The 16542-nt window shown below is 49.0% G+C and overlaps 1 long non-coding RNA gene across 1 annotated transcript; it reads right to left on the bottom strand.

Annotated features, from left to right (window-relative positions):
* Nucleotides 1–5829: 5829 nt before the first annotated feature.
* Nucleotides 5830–10594, bottom strand: LOC133054614 (uncharacterized). Its single transcript, XR_009692477.1, has 3 exons — nucleotides 10396–10594; nucleotides 8865–9005; nucleotides 5830–7839 (listed from the first exon to the last, which is right to left on the bottom strand). It is a non-coding gene; the product is annotated as an uncharacterized LOC133054614 (long non-coding RNA).
* Between the last annotated feature and the right edge of the window lie 5948 nt (nucleotides 10595–16542).

Here is a 16542-nt window from a genome sequence, read left to right as displayed (position 1 = left end):
AGCACTAAAGGCCTTCACAGTGATATCTGCTCCTTGGTGACTAGCAAAAGACCTTTTGTAAGATAAGTGCTTCATTGCATGAACTCCCCCTTCACTAGAATCACATATATCAACCTTCCCCCGCTACCTCTTTGGAGCAGATTCTCAGAGCTATCTGAGGTGCTGTCTCCCGGGCCGCAGTCTTCATTTTGGCCCAAGTAAAACTTAACTCGCAACTCTCACACAGGAAGCCCCTTTCTCTGTCATTTTGGCAGAGCTGTATTGTAACTAACTTAAAAAAAAAAAAATTATTGATGTTTTGGCTGCACTGGGTCTTCATTGCTGTGAGGCTTCTCTCTGGTTGCGGCGAGCAGGCTTCTCCTTGCGGTGGCTTCTCTTGCTGTGGAGCTCAGGCTCCAGGGCACGCGGGTTCAGTAGCTGCAGCTCACAGGCTTAGTTTCTCCGAAGTATGTGGGATCCTCCCAGACCAGGGACTGAACCCATGTCCCCTGGATCCTTTACCACTGAGCCACCAGGGAAGCCCATAAATGGTATGTCAGGCAATGCTTGTCTCCCGCTGCCAAACTCGGGCACAAGATTGATGAAGAATTTTACTGATGGGGGTGGGGGGGTGAGAGTGAGGCGGGCATCGCCAGAGCCCCCAGCAGTCACGAAACACTGACAGAGGGACCCGCAGCACCCCCACTGCCCATCAGGTGACAGGAGGTCCCTCCACCGGCTACAAATGTCCCACCTCAGCCTTCCCCTGCTTTTAAAAACAAAAAGGAAACTGAATCCGATCAGGCCTCTCCCTGTAATCAGCCGTTTTCAGAAAACAGGAGGATAAAATTGCCAGTGAATCAACACCATGAGAGCAAGGTCGGCCAAGTCCAGGAACTGAAACACTGGCTTCAGGGTGAATGACCTTGTTTCCCAAAGAGTCAGTGATGTGGAAAAAAAGAAGCAGGGAGGCTTATAATACATGCAAAATAGATGTGAGACTCAGAAGCGGATTTTTTTCAGCTGTACGAATGTCCAACAGGTCATTGAAAAGTCATGCGTGTCCAGGATAATTCTTCACTGTGTTAACTTTTAGCAGTCCTGACCACTCAGTGCTCTGTCTGCTAGTGTCAAAAAACAATTGTGACAACTCAAAACGCCCTCATATATTCTCAAAATGCTCCCTGAGGGACAGTACTCCTGATCTGAGAACTGTTGTCTTAACTCTTCTGTTCTCCTGTCTCAGGAATTAGGGTGCACTGGTAAACTCTTAACCCACTCCCTGGAGAAGAAAACCCTGCATTTATCAATTTCCATGGTGTACAAAGTCTCACCATGACTAATAGCTTCATAGGGTATGATTTTCTGTATAAAACGAACAGAACAGGCAAATCAGGAAAGACAGAAAGTGGTTGCCAAGGGCTGAGGGGAGGGAGGGAATAGGGAGTGATTGTGATGGGCTTCTTTTTGAGGGCATGGAAATGTTAAGGAATTTGATAGGGGTGATGGTTGTACCAGATTGTGAGTGCGCTAAAAAATCACTGTGTCATATACTTCAAAGTGGCAAACTGATTTTTGCTGTAGTCAGCCTGTCATATCGAAATGAAGCCAGACCCTGTCGCAGGGCTCTGGGGCACAAAAGCCTTTCTGTGTCCCCTTCCTTCAATTCCAAAGGGCCGGTTCGAACAGCTGCCAACAAGGGAAGGGATGGCCAGTCAAGAAACAACAGTGCTGGCACTCCCCTAGTGGTTCAGTGGCTAAGACTGCTCTCAATGTATGCAGGGGGCCGGGGTTTAATCGCTGGCCTAGAAACTAGATCCCACATGCTGCAACCAAGAGTTCACATGCCTCAACTAAGAGCCTGCATGCCACTACTATGGTTCAGAAGGTAAAGAACCCACCTGCCAACGCAGGAGACACAAGAGACACGGGTTCAATCCCTGGGTCGGGAAGATCCTCTGGAGAAGGAAATGACATCCTACTTCAGTATTCTTGCCTGGAGAATCCCATGGACAGAGGAGCCTGGCGGGCTACAGTCTATGGGGTCGCAGAGTTGGACACTACTGAGTGCATGCGTGGGCACACACACACACACACATATACACAACTAAAGATCCTACATGCCACATCAAAGACCTGGCGCAGCCAAATAAATAGATATTTATTTTGAAAATTCTCATTATTAAGAAAAAAAAAAAAAAAGAAACATTAGTGTGGGCTTGGGGCAGGGTCCTGGCTCCCCTTCAAGGGATATACATAACATTATCTCTGAGATCTTCTGCAGAACTAAAACCCCCACCAAACACTGTTTTCAGTGCGTTGGCATTCTTGGGCATCTTTACCTCACCTTCCCAGGCTTCCTCATTCCATCTGTAAACATTTCACAGTGCTCCTCAGACTGATGAGAATATTTAAAAATACGTAACAAGCACCTTGATGTTACTACATCTGAATATTAACAGTCATGTCTGAATACCATATAATACCCAGCCTACATTATAATTTCCTGGATGATCTCAAAGCTGTCTTTTTTTCTTTGAATCACCATGAACTACATCCTCATGCAAAAGTGAGAATCCTCTGGTCTCTGCCTCAGAGCCCACCTGTAATGGCACACTGTGCTTTTTAAAAAGTTTTTAATCTTAGCTCTGCAACCAGGGATGGAACCCGTCTCCCTGCAGTGGAAACACAGAGTCCTAACCACTGGACCACGAGGGAATTCCCAGCACCCTTTGCTGTGTGTGTGATGATGGCTGATCCTTACTATACGTGTATACGTGCCAGGAGCTGGTTTTTTTTTTTTTAATGACAGGGTAATTACTTCACAATACTGTGATGGTTCCTGCCATACCTCAGTGTGAATTGGCCAAAGGTATACCTATGTCCCCTCCCTCTTGAAAACCCCTCCCACCTCCCTCCCCATCCCACTCCTCTAGGTTGTCACAGAGCACCAGCTTTGAGTTCCCTGCACAGGAGCGGGTTTTTTTTTTTAAATAACAGCATTAAGATATATTTCACATACTCTAAAATTCACCCATTTAAAGTATACAATTCAAAGAGAGTAATTTCTAAGAGTTCTCACCACAAGAAAAAAATTTTTTTTCTATTTCTTTAATGTTGTATCTCTGTGACCATCCCTGGATGCATGTAAATCCAACCATTCCGGGTACACCTTCAGTCTATACTGTGCTGTATGACAATTATATCCCAAGAAAACTGGAAGAAAAATAAAGCATACAAGAACGGTTTTGAGCGGCTTGTAGATGAGCAGCTTTGAAATCAGAATGGATTCAGAGCTTGGCATCCACCCACAGTGTCATTTCAGAACATTCTCATCACCCCATTGAGCAGGACCTGAAGGTCTCCATTCACTTGGCCCTGCCTAGAATGTACTTCACGGGATAACTCAGAGGACACACAGGTAATTGCACACCCTCTGGCCACAGGACGCTGATTTCAGCCTCAGTTGCTGTGCGATCCTCGACAAGTAACATCACCTCTCTGAGGGTTAAAACAATGCCTGACCAGGGACTTCCCAGGTGGTCCAGTGGTTAAGATGCTGGGGATATGGGTTGGATCCTTGATCAGAGAAGTAACATTCCACATGCCGTGGAGCAACTGAGCCCCGTGTCGCAGCGAGAGAATCCACATCCAGCAACTAAGACCCAGAGACAACTATTTTAAAAAAAAGGAACAGAGATAATTTCTTAAAAATAAGTTAAAAACAAAAATGATGCCTAGCCAAAGAACCACATATTATGGGAAATGTCAAGAGAAAGCAAATCCATAGACACAGAAAGTTGGTGGTTGCCAAGGGTCAGGGTGCTGAATCAGAAGTGGGGTGGCTTCTCTTTCATTGGCCACGAGGAAGGGGCCTTATCTGGAGCTTGTAGGCGATAAGACTGAATCTTCTGAGTCCCAGCTGAGCCTCAAGTGAACCTTGTTCAAAGACCCAGCCTCCCTGGCTCCTTTCAGTCCAAGAAGGCCCAAGAGGGTTGTCCCACCCGAGAAACTTTATGGTTGGACTCAAATTAACACGTAGGGAGGACCCAAGGGACCCACCTCCCCCACCCCCTGCCCCAGCTGGGTTGGTTTGGTTCCGGTCCAGGCATCTAACTGACAAGTCCAAGTTTCTTCTGTTAAGGTAACGTGATGTTAATGGGCTCTGAGCCTTTCGGGGACTTATTTACAAGCTGTAGGTCACCCCTGGGCCACACCTGTATAGCCTCTGGCAGGTTCCCAGGTTCAGCCAGGCCCCACTCTGCTGGACTCAGCCCCACTGTCCTCGTAACGGCCCCTGGCTCCCAGGCTCCGAGCAGGAACACAGATCCTGGGGCAGGGCATCCGGGGACTTGCAGCTGTAATCTGCTGGTGTCCTAAGCCAGGAACTCAGTGCTGAGCCAGCGCTTGTCCAGCCCATTCAGTCAATATTCATTTATCACTGCTGTTTGTTTTACAGGGTTATTAGAACAGCATACTGCAAACAGGGTGGCTTAAAACAATAGGAAGTTATTCTCTCACGGCTTTGGACACCGAAAGCCAATCTCTGCCTCCGTCATCCCAGGCTTTTGTGTTGGAGTAAGGGACCATCCTACTTCACTGTGTGTGACTCTTTGTGACCCCATGGACTGTATCCCGCCAGGCTCCTCTGGAGACAGGAATTTTCCAGGCAAGAATACTGGAGCCGGTTGCCACGCCCTCCTCCAGGGGATCTTCCCCACCCAGGGATCGAACTCCTGTCTCCTGCATTGGAAGGCAGATTCTTCATCACTGAGCCACCAGGGAAGCCCTCAGTTTAACTCATTACATGTGTAAAGACCCTTTTCCCAAATATCACATCTGAGGTACTGGGGGTTAGGATTTCAACCTACCTTTTAAGGGGACACAATTCACATTTCAACTCTTAATAAACACATAGGATGCGCTGATGCTGTCTAGAGTGCTGGACTGTGAGATCTCTCGCTTCAGAGACTCTAAGTAGTCCCCCTGTTCTTCTGGCATCCTTTTGTCCCCTCTGGTGAGAAGCAGGGGGAAGGTGTTGAAGGGTTTGCAAACCCACTAAGGACCTAGGTTGCTTCAGTTGTGTCCAGCTCTTTTGAGACCTTCTGGACTGTAGCTGACCAGACTCCTCTGTCCGTGGGATTCTCCAGGCAAAAATACTGGAGCGGGCTGCCATGTCCTCCTCCAGGGGATCTTCCTGACCCAGGGATTGAACCCTCATGTCTTAAGTCTCCTGCATCAGCAGGTGGATTCCTTACCACTAGCACCACCTGGGAAGCCCTAAAAACCCACTAAGGAGCTTAGTAAATATTTCTTGAATGAATTAGAGTAGTTTATTATTAGCAGCCTGGAGAAGGAAATGGCAACCCACTCCAGTACTTTTGCCTGGAAAATTCCATGGACAGAGGAGCCTTGTAGGCTACAGTCCACGGTGTTGCAAAGAGTTGGGCACGACTGAGTGACTTCACTTCAGAATAACTTCAGATTATTAGCAGCTGGCCAGTTCCTGCTTTGGCCCTGATAAAAGTCACCTTCCTCTTCCAAGTAAGGCATTTCAAACGCAGAGGAGGAGCGGGGTCCCTGAGTGTCCAGACAAACAGGGCTCAGCCCAGCCTGCGGGCTTCTCTGGCGGCTCAGACAGTAAAGGATCCGCCTGGACGGTGGCAGACCTGGATTCCATTCCTCGGTTGGGAAGATCCCCTGGAGAAGGAAACGGCAACCCATTCCAGTATATTCTTGCCTGGAGAATTCCATGGACAGAGGAGCCTGGCGGGCTACAGTCCGTGGGGTTGCAAAGAGTCAGACATGACTGGGCGACTAATACTTCACTTCAGTTCACTACACTCGGTGCCTGAAAGCCAGCCCATGCCTGTTCTGTCAACTGGCAGGACCCTTTCTCCCCAGAGACCTCCTGGGAGGTCTTCCCCCAGCACCTAAAGGTCCCCAGGATGTGCAAGAAAAGACATGCAGGAAAGCAGCACCCTGCCTCCCACCCATGGGTGCTATGACAGCACCACACAGGCTTCACTCCATCCTCCAAGTCAGGGCCGCAAGCAGTGTCGCCTCTCTTCATTATTTTCTGTAAATCAACCTGATTTTGACTGAGACGGTACAACTCCCAGGAATGTACCTGCGGGGAGCTGTTACCACTGTTGTGGCCACGCGTTCCGGGAAACAAACTCACTCAGAAGGACAATGCAGATAGTGGAGTGCAGTTTGTTACACCGGCGGGCCCAAGGCAGAGTCTTCTCTTAGCCAAGGACCCCGACCAGCATTTGTGAAAATCTTTTATACCCCATGTGTACGTGTCCGAACCCACCACCCCAAATTCCTTGAGACTTACAGAAACAAAAGAAGGGTAAATACAATCCCAATAACCCCATCATTCATGTGCCATGTGCTCAGACAGTTAAACAATTAGCCAATAATCAATAAGCCCGAGGTTACACTCCGATAGGTACAGAAAATTTATGGCCTGTCTGGAGGAAGGGGTGATTAGTGTATGTGCTCACTTAGGCGATGAGTAACCTGGATACGATCTTCAAGGTTCCCCTGTCCGGAGGGGGTCTTAGCCTTCTGTTGTCGTTTCCACAAGCACTAACACAGAGTTCAGAGACCATTGGAGAGGCGGCCGAGCATGGTCAGCATGAGCAGGCCTAAGATGGAGTCCAGGCCCTATGAATTCCTTCTTCATTTCCCCCTCTTGATGCTCCTAGTTTCTGTAACGAGCATCATTTATTGCGATATATTATACCCTAGCCCTCTGGCCACCCACATGAGAGAACGCTATCAACCTCTGGGTTACAAAGTTCATAATACATTGTAAAATTCAGGGTCCACAAAGCAGAACTATCAGGGCAACTATAACAGTAGTAAATATAGTTTTCCACCAATTGCCCTTCACCCAAGATAGGACCGAAGTCCAGAAAGGAATGTTTTTATTTGACATTGATTTTACCTGGTTTTTCATGTCATCTAAAGCAGCCAATACATTGCCAGATAAGTCAGGAATGTATGCAGAACATTCAACCTTAATTATAGCACAGGTCCCTCCTTGGGCAGCTGTTAGTATGTTCAAAGCCATTCTATTATGAATTACCGCTTTTCTCATTTGGATTTGCTCTTCATTTAAGACTTGGATGGCTTTTGTTCTATCTAGGAGGGCCTGTTTTGTGAAATTAGTCAAGGTCTCTACTTTAATCATAATATCTGTTGTCCCGTTAGAGGGTACAACTAAGGCAGCAATATACTCATACCATTGAAACACAGATCTTGTCCACCTAGCATGTAAATAAGGTAGATTTACCAGGGCTTGTTGTAGGTTAGGCTCTTGTTACATTGGCATTTATATCAAATGTAACCCCATGACCCAAGTCTATTGACTGTAGGTCTTACACCAAGACAGCAAGGAGAGGTTATGACTGACAAGAGAGAGGAAAGTCTCTTTTTGTCATCCCAGAAAAGAGCGGAGTGGTTTAAAATCTCCTTGGCAGAGTGGTGACACCCACCAAGGAAGTCCATCCGTCACAGACAGAGGTATAGCCCCACATACCCAGCAGTTGGAAATGTTGTGGAAGTCTGCATAGGAATGTGTCCATGAGATGAAAACATTGTCCTGAGTTGAAACAGAAGTTAAATTCAAAATCACGTTGATGAGGCCAAGCAGCAGGAGTTGATTGTGCGGCATCATCTTGAAGGGGTTCATCCGGGATCTTCTTTTCCTTCTTCTTAAGGATGGTCTTAGTCTCTCGAGGGTCAGCGGGGTCCCTCTGTGTAGTCCACTCAGCATTTTCTGGGTCTGCGTGGTATGCTGTCTTCACCCTCGTATGATGGATCAAGGGACAATACCTGCAACTTTAACTGCAGTAGGGGTAGTTAGAATAACATAAGGGCCCTTTCACCAAGGGGCTAGCAAATCATGTTTCCAATCTTTGACCCATACTTGGTCACCAAGCGTAAACTCATGAATCTGTTCCCCAAGGGGGAACGGCACGCTTTCTTGTACAAACTTAGTTACCCGATTTATTAGCTTACCCAGTTCCATCTGCTGTGAAATCCTATCCCCCCTTACCTGAGGCAAATTTGTTGACAGCTGTTTTATTATGGGAGGAGGCCTCCCACACACAATTTCGTGTGGAGAATAGCCTTGGGACTGTGGGGTCATCCTCAGTCTGAGCAGAGCCATTGGAAGCAAGTCCACCCAGGAGCAGTCAGTCTCTCTGATCCACTTGGAGAGTCTCTTTAAGTGTCCGGTTGGCTCATTCCACCATCTCAGAACTCTGGGCCTATATGCACTGTGCAGTTTCCATTTGATGTTTAAAGTTTTGCTTACTTGTTGTACTAAATCAGCTACAAAAGCCGGGCGATTGTCTGAACCAATGCTGGTAGGAAATCCAAATCTGGGAACTATTTCCCTAAGCAGGCACCAGGCTACTTCTGATGTTCTTTTAGTCCAGGTAGGAAAAGCTTCTACCCATCCCGAGAATGTACATACCATGACCAGCAGGTGAAGGTAGTGTCGGTAAGGTTTCATTTCAGTGAAGTCCACTCCCAGGTGTTCAAAGGGCAGCGAGCCTTTCAGCTGAATACCCAGAGGTTTTTGTCTGAATACCAGAGAGGCAGCATTAACCTGTGAGCAGGCAGCATGGCCTAGGTGGGTCGCTTGGTGTGTTTGGCTTACCAGAGTGTGTGCCAGCTCCTCCAGTACCAATAATTTGCCACTTGGCAATTCCCACCATCCCTTTTCAGTCTTGATGGCCCCTTCCGCTTTGGCTAACCTGACAGCCGTTGCCCTTGTTTTATCAGGCTAGTGCCATCAGTATATAGGACCAAATTAGGGTCTGGAACCTTCAGCCCTTCTTTAAAACAAGCCCCAGATACCTTACCTCCTCTTTGTAGATCTGTGCCTTCTTCTTCGACACCGGGTAACCTGCTTCCATCAACAGCCGGAACAGTGCTTTTGTCCCTTTCCAGCATTTTTCCTCGGTCTCGGCAGCCAGCAGCAGTCTGGGCGGAGCAGGTCATCCCTGTATTGTAGGAGCCAACATCCATACTCTTCCGGATGGAATGAGTCCAGGTCAGAAGCCAAGGCTTCCCCAAAGATGGCTGGGGCGTTCTTACACCCTTGTGGGGAGTCCAGGTGGGCTGTTGTTTGGTGCCCCCAACTGGATCTTCCCATTCAAAGGCAAAGATGGGCTGTGAAGTTGGGGTGAGGCGTATGCAGAAGAAGGCATCCCTGAGATCTAGGCGAGTATAAACTTTAGTCCTCAGAGGGAGGAGGCTGAGTAAGGTATAGGGGTTTGGAACAGTGGGGTGTAAAGTCACAGTAGCCTGGTTGACTAGCCTGAGATCTTGTACAGGCCTATAGTCCTGTCCTCCTTCCTTTTTAACTGGCAGGATCGGTGTATTCCAAGCTGACTGGCACTCTGTTAGAATGCCCGCTTGTTTCAATCTATTGATGTGGGGCAGTATGCTGGCCCAAGCCTCTATAGGTAGTGGGTAGTGGCGCTTTCTAACCAGCATGGTGCCTGGTTTGAGTTCTATTATCACTGGGGAGTGATGTTTAGCCAGCCTGGGTGGGGGTGGGTTGCCTTCCGCCCAGACCTCAGGGAATAATTGAGTTAGCTCTCTCTCATGCTCTTCCGGCACACCCGGTTCTTCCTTCGGAGGCTCATGCAACCTCCACTCATCTTGGAGATGAGAAAGAGAGCAAATAAGTCATAGAGTCCATCCAGAAGGTGGGCCTCTCCTCAGGGGAGAAAGTCACTTGTGCTCCTAGTTTGGAGAGCAAGTCTCTTCCCAACAGGGGTACTGGGCACTCAGGAATGTAGAGGAATTCAGGAATCACTTGGTGCCCGCCCCCCCCCATTCTGACATTTTCTGGGCTGGCAAAACAATTTAATCATCTCTTCTCCCAAAACCCCAGTAACAGCGGTAGTCTTTTTGGACAGTGGTGCCACAGGTTTTGTTACTACCGACAGTTCTGCTCCTGTATCCACCATGAAGTCAATGTTTTGGTCCCCCACTTTTAAGGTTACCATGGGCTCTCGGGGACCTGATATCTCTGAGCCCCCGCAGCCCTATTTAATTTCCAATTCAGCAAGCCCCACAACTGCAGGAGCTTCTTCTTCCTTCCTTGCCTTAGGGCATTCATTCTTCCAGTGGCCAAAACCTCGCATTGGCCTCGGGCACACTGGTTTGGCTATAACGGTGCCTGGGGCCTCTGTTGGGACCGGCTGAAGGACTGTCCTGTCCCTGGGGCAGATGAGGTTTTCTGGAGGGCCAGAGACAGACTTTCCCCGAGCAGCAGCTTGCACTGCAAGTCTCTTGTCTGTTCTCTCGTTCCCTCCGGCTCTCCGGCAGGGCGCGGTCTCTGCTTAATTCCAACGTCTCCCTCCCCTTTTTGTCAGTACTCACCTGGAGAGGCGGGTATAGCTTGGGCGGTTCGGCTGGAGCCGGATCCTTGAGGTGTTGGCCAGAGGCTTCTGTCACCGAGATCCGAGCCTGCCAAAACAGCAGCTCTACGAACTCCGAGAGAGCTGGCGGAGGAGCAGCGGCTGCTGCAGGAACTTCACCTGGCCCTGGATCGGGCATTAAGGCGGCCTCCGGTCCGGGTGGAGCACTGGGAGGCAGGCGTGTCATTATCCAGTATGGGGGAGGGGTCAGGTCATCTCCGTCCAAGTCCTGTAGAATTTCCCTTTTTATCATCAGTCAATTTTTGTGCCATTAATATTTTCCCCTTTCCCTTCTGGATACAGAACCTTGTCCTAGGAGGGTCTCAAGCTAACCCTAGCCATGAGTCAATATATGGATATTGATCCAGGTGTCCTGGCTCTCCTGTGACTACTGTATAGACTGCTTCCACTATTTTTAAGTGTACGGTGTTCTCTGGTGGCCATCCTGCTCCCATAGGGGTCCATTCGACCTCACAGAGTATGTGGAGGCGGTTAGGCTTCATCTTCACCCCATAGTCTCCTCCTAATCCCTTCTTTAAACTTTTAATCATGTACGCCAATACAGTTGCCTTAGATTCACTTCACCCCATCTTGCTTACCTTCTCAGACTTTCTTCTACTTTTCCTTTTCGTTCTATGAAGTTCTCAGTACCCTTTGTACTTCTGATATTTCCACTCAATGACACTTAAACTGCCATTCTGCCTCCTTCCTAATTGGGGTGAGAAGAGCCTTACCTGCCAGATCCCAGAGGGAGAAGGGGGATCGGCGTGTCTTCACCTGCCGGTCAGCACAGCCGAACCAGAACACCACGTGGTCCAAGACTGTTTCTCCCTTAAAGTCCATTCTGCCTTGGTGGGCTTGATCAGGTGCGGATGAAAACACAGATGGGTTAAATATCCCATGTCCCAGGCCATCTCCGGAAAAGTCAATTCATACTCACTTATGTATCCCCCTCCTTCTAGCCTAACAATTCCGAGGGGGTCAAGAATTTCACAGAAAACAGGACACCTCCTGGGGGAGGGCAGAATACGTGCATGCAAGGACCAGTTTCCTATCCGAAAAATTCCCTGGCGATCGCTTGTTGATAATTTTCCCTGAGACGGCGTGAATACACCTCCTAAATGACCTTCGCAAATTCCCTTCCTAAGCCCTAGCACGCTCGTCAACCTGTGTACCAAGCAGTCGCCGCCTGCCTATTCCAGGCTCCTGTGGGTCCCTGCTCCTTCTAGTCCCTCCCAGAGGGGTGATCAGGCCCCCTCTTCCACCCTGCTGGGTGGGTTCCTCCTCACCTGAGCGCTCAGTTCCCCTGCTGCCGTCCACTACCTGCTAACATGAAAGGTCCGGGCGTTGAGAAGCAGAATCCTTCCAGAGCGGCGAGGCGCCTTCCACCTTCTAGAAGATTCAAGCCACAAGGCCTCGGAGTAGTCCCAAATGGGACTTGTCTCCTCAAAGTGAGGAGTTTCCCGGCCCATGCACCAAATGTTGTGGCCATGCGTTCCGGGAAACAAACTCACTCAGAAGGACAATGCAGATAGTGGAGTGCAGTTTGTTACACTGGCGGGCCCAAGGCAGAGTCTCCTCTTAGCCAAGGACCCCGACCAGCATTTGTGAAAATCTTTTATACCCCATGTGTACGTGTCCGAACCCACCACCCCAAATTCCTTGAGACTTACAGAAACAAAAGAAGGGTAAATACAATCCCAATAACCCCATCATTCATGTGCCATGTGCTCAGACAGTTAAACAATTAGCCAATAATCAATAAGCCCGAGGTTACACTCCGATAGGTACAGAAAATTTATGGCCTGTCTGGAGGAAGGGGTGATTAGTGTATGTGCTCACTTAGGCGATGAGTAACCTGGATACGATCTTCAAGGTTCCCCTGTCCGGAGGGGGTCTTAGCCTTCTGTTGTCGTTTCCACAGGCACTAACACAGAGTTCAGAGCCCACTGGCGAGGTGGCCGAGCGTGATCAGCATGGACAGGCCTGAGACGGAGTCCAGGCCCTGTGAATTCCTTCTTCACCACCACCTTTAGGGCAGCCGGGATTCATCTGGGAGGATATATATGCCAACTTCACTCTTTCCTCTTCTGATTTCTGGATGGATCTTGGAGTATAAACACCCCAGCATCCTCTTTCCTCTTCTGATATCTGGACTGTGATCTAACTGGTCCAAACCAACAGGAAGGCATACAGCAGGGGAGCCCATAGATACTGTGTTGGTCAGTTCCAGGCTGCCGTAACAAAAATGCCACAGCCTGTGTGTCTTGAACGACAGAAATTTCTTCCTCCCAGTTCTGAAAGCTGAGAAACCCAAAATCTGCTTATTGTGTTCCCAGCGAGAGTCCATTCTAATAAATATATTTGTTAGATGGATGTGTTGGAGAAGACTCTTGAGAGTCCCTTGGACTGCAAGGAGATACAACCAGTCCATCCTAAAGGAGATCAGTCCTGAATATTCATTGGAAGGAGTGATGCTGAAGCTGAAACTCTAATACTTTGGCCACATGATGTACTGGAAAAGACCCTGATGCTGGGAAAGACTGAAGGTGGGAGGAGAAGGGGACGACAGAGGATGAGATGGTTGGATGGCATCACCAGCTCAATGAACATGAGAGTTTGAGTAAACTCCGGGAGTTGGTGATGGACAGGGAGGCCTGGTGTGCGGCAGTCCATGGGGTCACAAAGAGTCAGACACGACTGAGCAACTGAACTGAACTGATTTTGGTAGCTGGGCAACTTGCACCGTTGCCCTTATAAAAATAAAAGTTGGGGGCTTCGCTGGTGGCTCACTGGTGAGGAATCCGGGTTTGAGCCCTGGTCCAGGAAGATCCCACATGCTGAGGAGCAACTAAGCCTGTTCAACACAACAACTGAGCCCAAGAGCTACAAGTGCGGAGCCCATGGGCCTCAACTACTGAGGCCTATGTGCCCTAAGAGCCCATGCTCCACAACAAGAGAACGAGAAGCCGGCAAACAGCAGCTAGAGAGCAGCCCCCACTCATCGCAACTAGGGAGAAACCGCACGGCAAGGACGAAGACCCCGCCCAGCCAAAAATAAAGAATAAAAAAATTTAAAAACTGTAGGGGGAAAAAAAAAGTTAGCAGAGACAGACATGTCTCTCACTTCTCTTATAAGGGCACCAATCCTATTTAGGAGGGCCTCCCTCTTACAACATAATTCTTCCAATACCTCCCAAGGGCCCACCTCCAAATACCAACACATTGGAGATTCAGGCTTCAGCATATGAATTGGGGGTGGGGGGTGGCCACAAGCATTCAGGCCGCAGCAGATGACATCAGACAGACTCCCAGGGCACAGGGCGGGGTGGGGAATGCTGGAGATGAGATCTGGACCAGCGACCGTACTTTATTGAGACGTGACATTCGGCTGCCATCCACCTCTGTGCTTGGACGCTGTCACACTTGACAGAGAGCCAGAAGGCAGCTTTCAGTTTCCTCTATCCTTTTGGCCCGAATCTCTCCCACAGAGCTAACGTGGGGAAAAAATCCTGGCTCAGGTGAATTGTCCTGAGGAGAAGGGGCTGGCCCTGAGAGAATGGCAGGAAAGAGAGAAAGTGAGTAAAACCCATCTGACTCTGGGGGGCAGGGCTGGGAAGGGAGGCTGGGAGCTGGTATGGGTTGAGCTGTGTCGCTACAAAAATCCCTGTATTGTGACTTTCCCTGGTGGCGCAGTGGGTAAGAATCCACCTGCCAATACAGGGGAGACGGATTCCATCGCTGGTCCCAGAAGATCCCACTTGCTGTACGGCAGCTAAGCCTGTGTGCCACAACTATGGACGCCTGTGTGCCTAAAGCCTGTGCTCCCCAACAAGAGAGGCCACTGCAACTAGAGAGGAGCCCCTGCTTGCTGCAACTAGAGAAAGCCCTCACACAGCAACTGAGAGCCAGTGCAATCCAAAGTAAAAAAATTAATAAATTAAAAAAAAAATTCCTGTGTTGAAGTCCTACCCCAGAACCTCAGAATGCCATTGTATTTGGAGACAGGATGTTTACAGATGTGATTAAATTAAAATGAGGTCATTAGGTAGGCCCTAGTTCATAATGACTGCTGTCCTTACAAGAAGAGGAACTTGGGACACACGCATGTACAGAGGGAAGACGTAAAGTCACGCAGGGAGTGGTTGTCTGCAAGCCAAGGGGAGGGGCTGGGAGCAGACCACCCCCCTCACCAGGAAACCAGCTCTGTCGACACCTTAATCTCAGTCTTCAAGCCTCTACAACTGAGAGATCATGAATGTCTGTGCTTTAAGGCACCCCGTCTGTGGCACTCTGCTACCACAAACTCTGCTAGAGTTTGGTAGCGCTAGCAAACTAGTACAGCGACCTCCAATATGGCCCCAAATAATCCTCACCTCTGGGTATCACGCCCTCGGGTTGTTCCCTCCCACAGTAAATTGGGCTGCTCTGTGTGAGGGACTGGGCATGACAGAAGTGACGCAGTGTGATGAGGTAAGGCTCCGTGGTAGATTTCTACCTTGGTCGCTTGGGCTTCTCTCTCTGGAGGAATCTAGCTGCCATGTTGTAGGACATTCAAGCAACCCCACAGAGATCCACATCAAAGGAATCTGGCCAAGAGCCAAGAGCCAGCAACAATTTTCCAGCCATGGAAGTTGACCCCAGTCAAGCCTTCAGATGACTATGGCCCTACCTGACAGCAACTTCCCTGGATATCCCAAACACAATCACTCAGGTAAGCCACTCCTCAATTCCTGACCCACAGAAACTATTGTTATTGTCGTTTAGTCCCTCAGTCGTGTCCGACTCTGAGACCCCATGGACTGTAGCCCACCAGGCTTCTCTGACCATAGATTTCCCAGGCGAGAATACCGTGCGACCCAGAGATCGAAGCCAGGCCTCCTGCATTGGCACGGATTCTTCACTACTGAACCACCAGGGAAGCCCACAGAAACCAAGTAATGACAAGTTACTGTTGTGACTTTAAGCTAACAAGTTTTGGGGTAATTCGTTACACAGCAATAGCCAGCTAATACAGAACCTCCCTCCTCAACTCCCTTCCCCTTCAGACCCTCCTCCTGCTGTAACATCCCTGTATCCTTAACTCCACATCATGATGACACTATCAAGGCCTTAAGAAAGTAATGTGCGTGCATGCTAAGTCACTTCAGTCATGTCTGACTCTTTGCCACCCCATGGACTGTAGCCTGCCAGACTCCTCTGTCCAGAGCTCTCCAGGCAAGAATACTGGAGTGGGTTGCCATGCCTTCCTCAGGGAATCCTCCCAACCCAGGGATCGAACCTGAGTCAGGTTCGACTGGCATTGGCAGGTGGGTTCTTTACCACTAGCACCACCTGAGAAGCCCCTAAGGAAGTAAACAGGGCCTCTAAATGGCTCTCAGGAGACACAATATTACCAATATATGAACAGAAAGGTGTTCAGCCTCACACAGATGCCAAGAAATGGAAATTCAAATTAAAAAAGACACTTGGAGAGGGTTTTCAAATAAGAAAGAGATGTGACTGAAATGTTTTCGAAGCCAGTGCAGCTGTGTTCAGAGGAAATTTTAAGTGAACATAAATATTGGTATGTTAATTTTTTTAATATCCAAAAAGGAGTAAAAATATTGGTTATCTCCATACTTTACACCAAACACATGAAAATCAGTATTGTAATCACTTAATCCAACTTAAGTCCACATTAGGGTTCCACATGAGGTCCTGCGGGCACGGGCATTGCCACGGTGTCAGTCGCCTGCCCACACGGTGGACGTGACCATGGCACAGTCCATGGCCCTGCCCCTCCATGGCCAACCTGCTGATTCCATGACCTACAGACTTGGGGTGTCTTTGCCACTGCCGGCCAGGCCTGGGGTTGAGTCCTGCCATCTCTGGGAGGCCCTCCTATGCCCCATCCTCACTTCTCGGGACTCCCCCTCCTTGCCAAGGTTATCTCCCCGAGATCTTCCCTCTCAAATCCTATTTTCTTTCCTATTCTTTCATGAAATAAGGCCCCATCAAACCCAAAGCCTGAATTCTTTAGCTGCCTCAAACACCACAACTGAGGGCAGGAAGAGTTTTATTGCCAAACCCTCCAAGGAGGCAAGCACCAAGTATTTGGGCTCCAAGC

Source organism: Dama dama, chromosome 4 (assembly GCF_033118175.1).
Source record: "Dama dama isolate Ldn47 chromosome 4, ASM3311817v1, whole genome shotgun sequence".
NCBI classification, from domain to species: Eukaryota; Metazoa; Chordata; class Mammalia; order Artiodactyla; family Cervidae; genus Dama; species Dama dama.
This window is presented reverse-complemented; position numbering and strand designations above follow the sequence as displayed.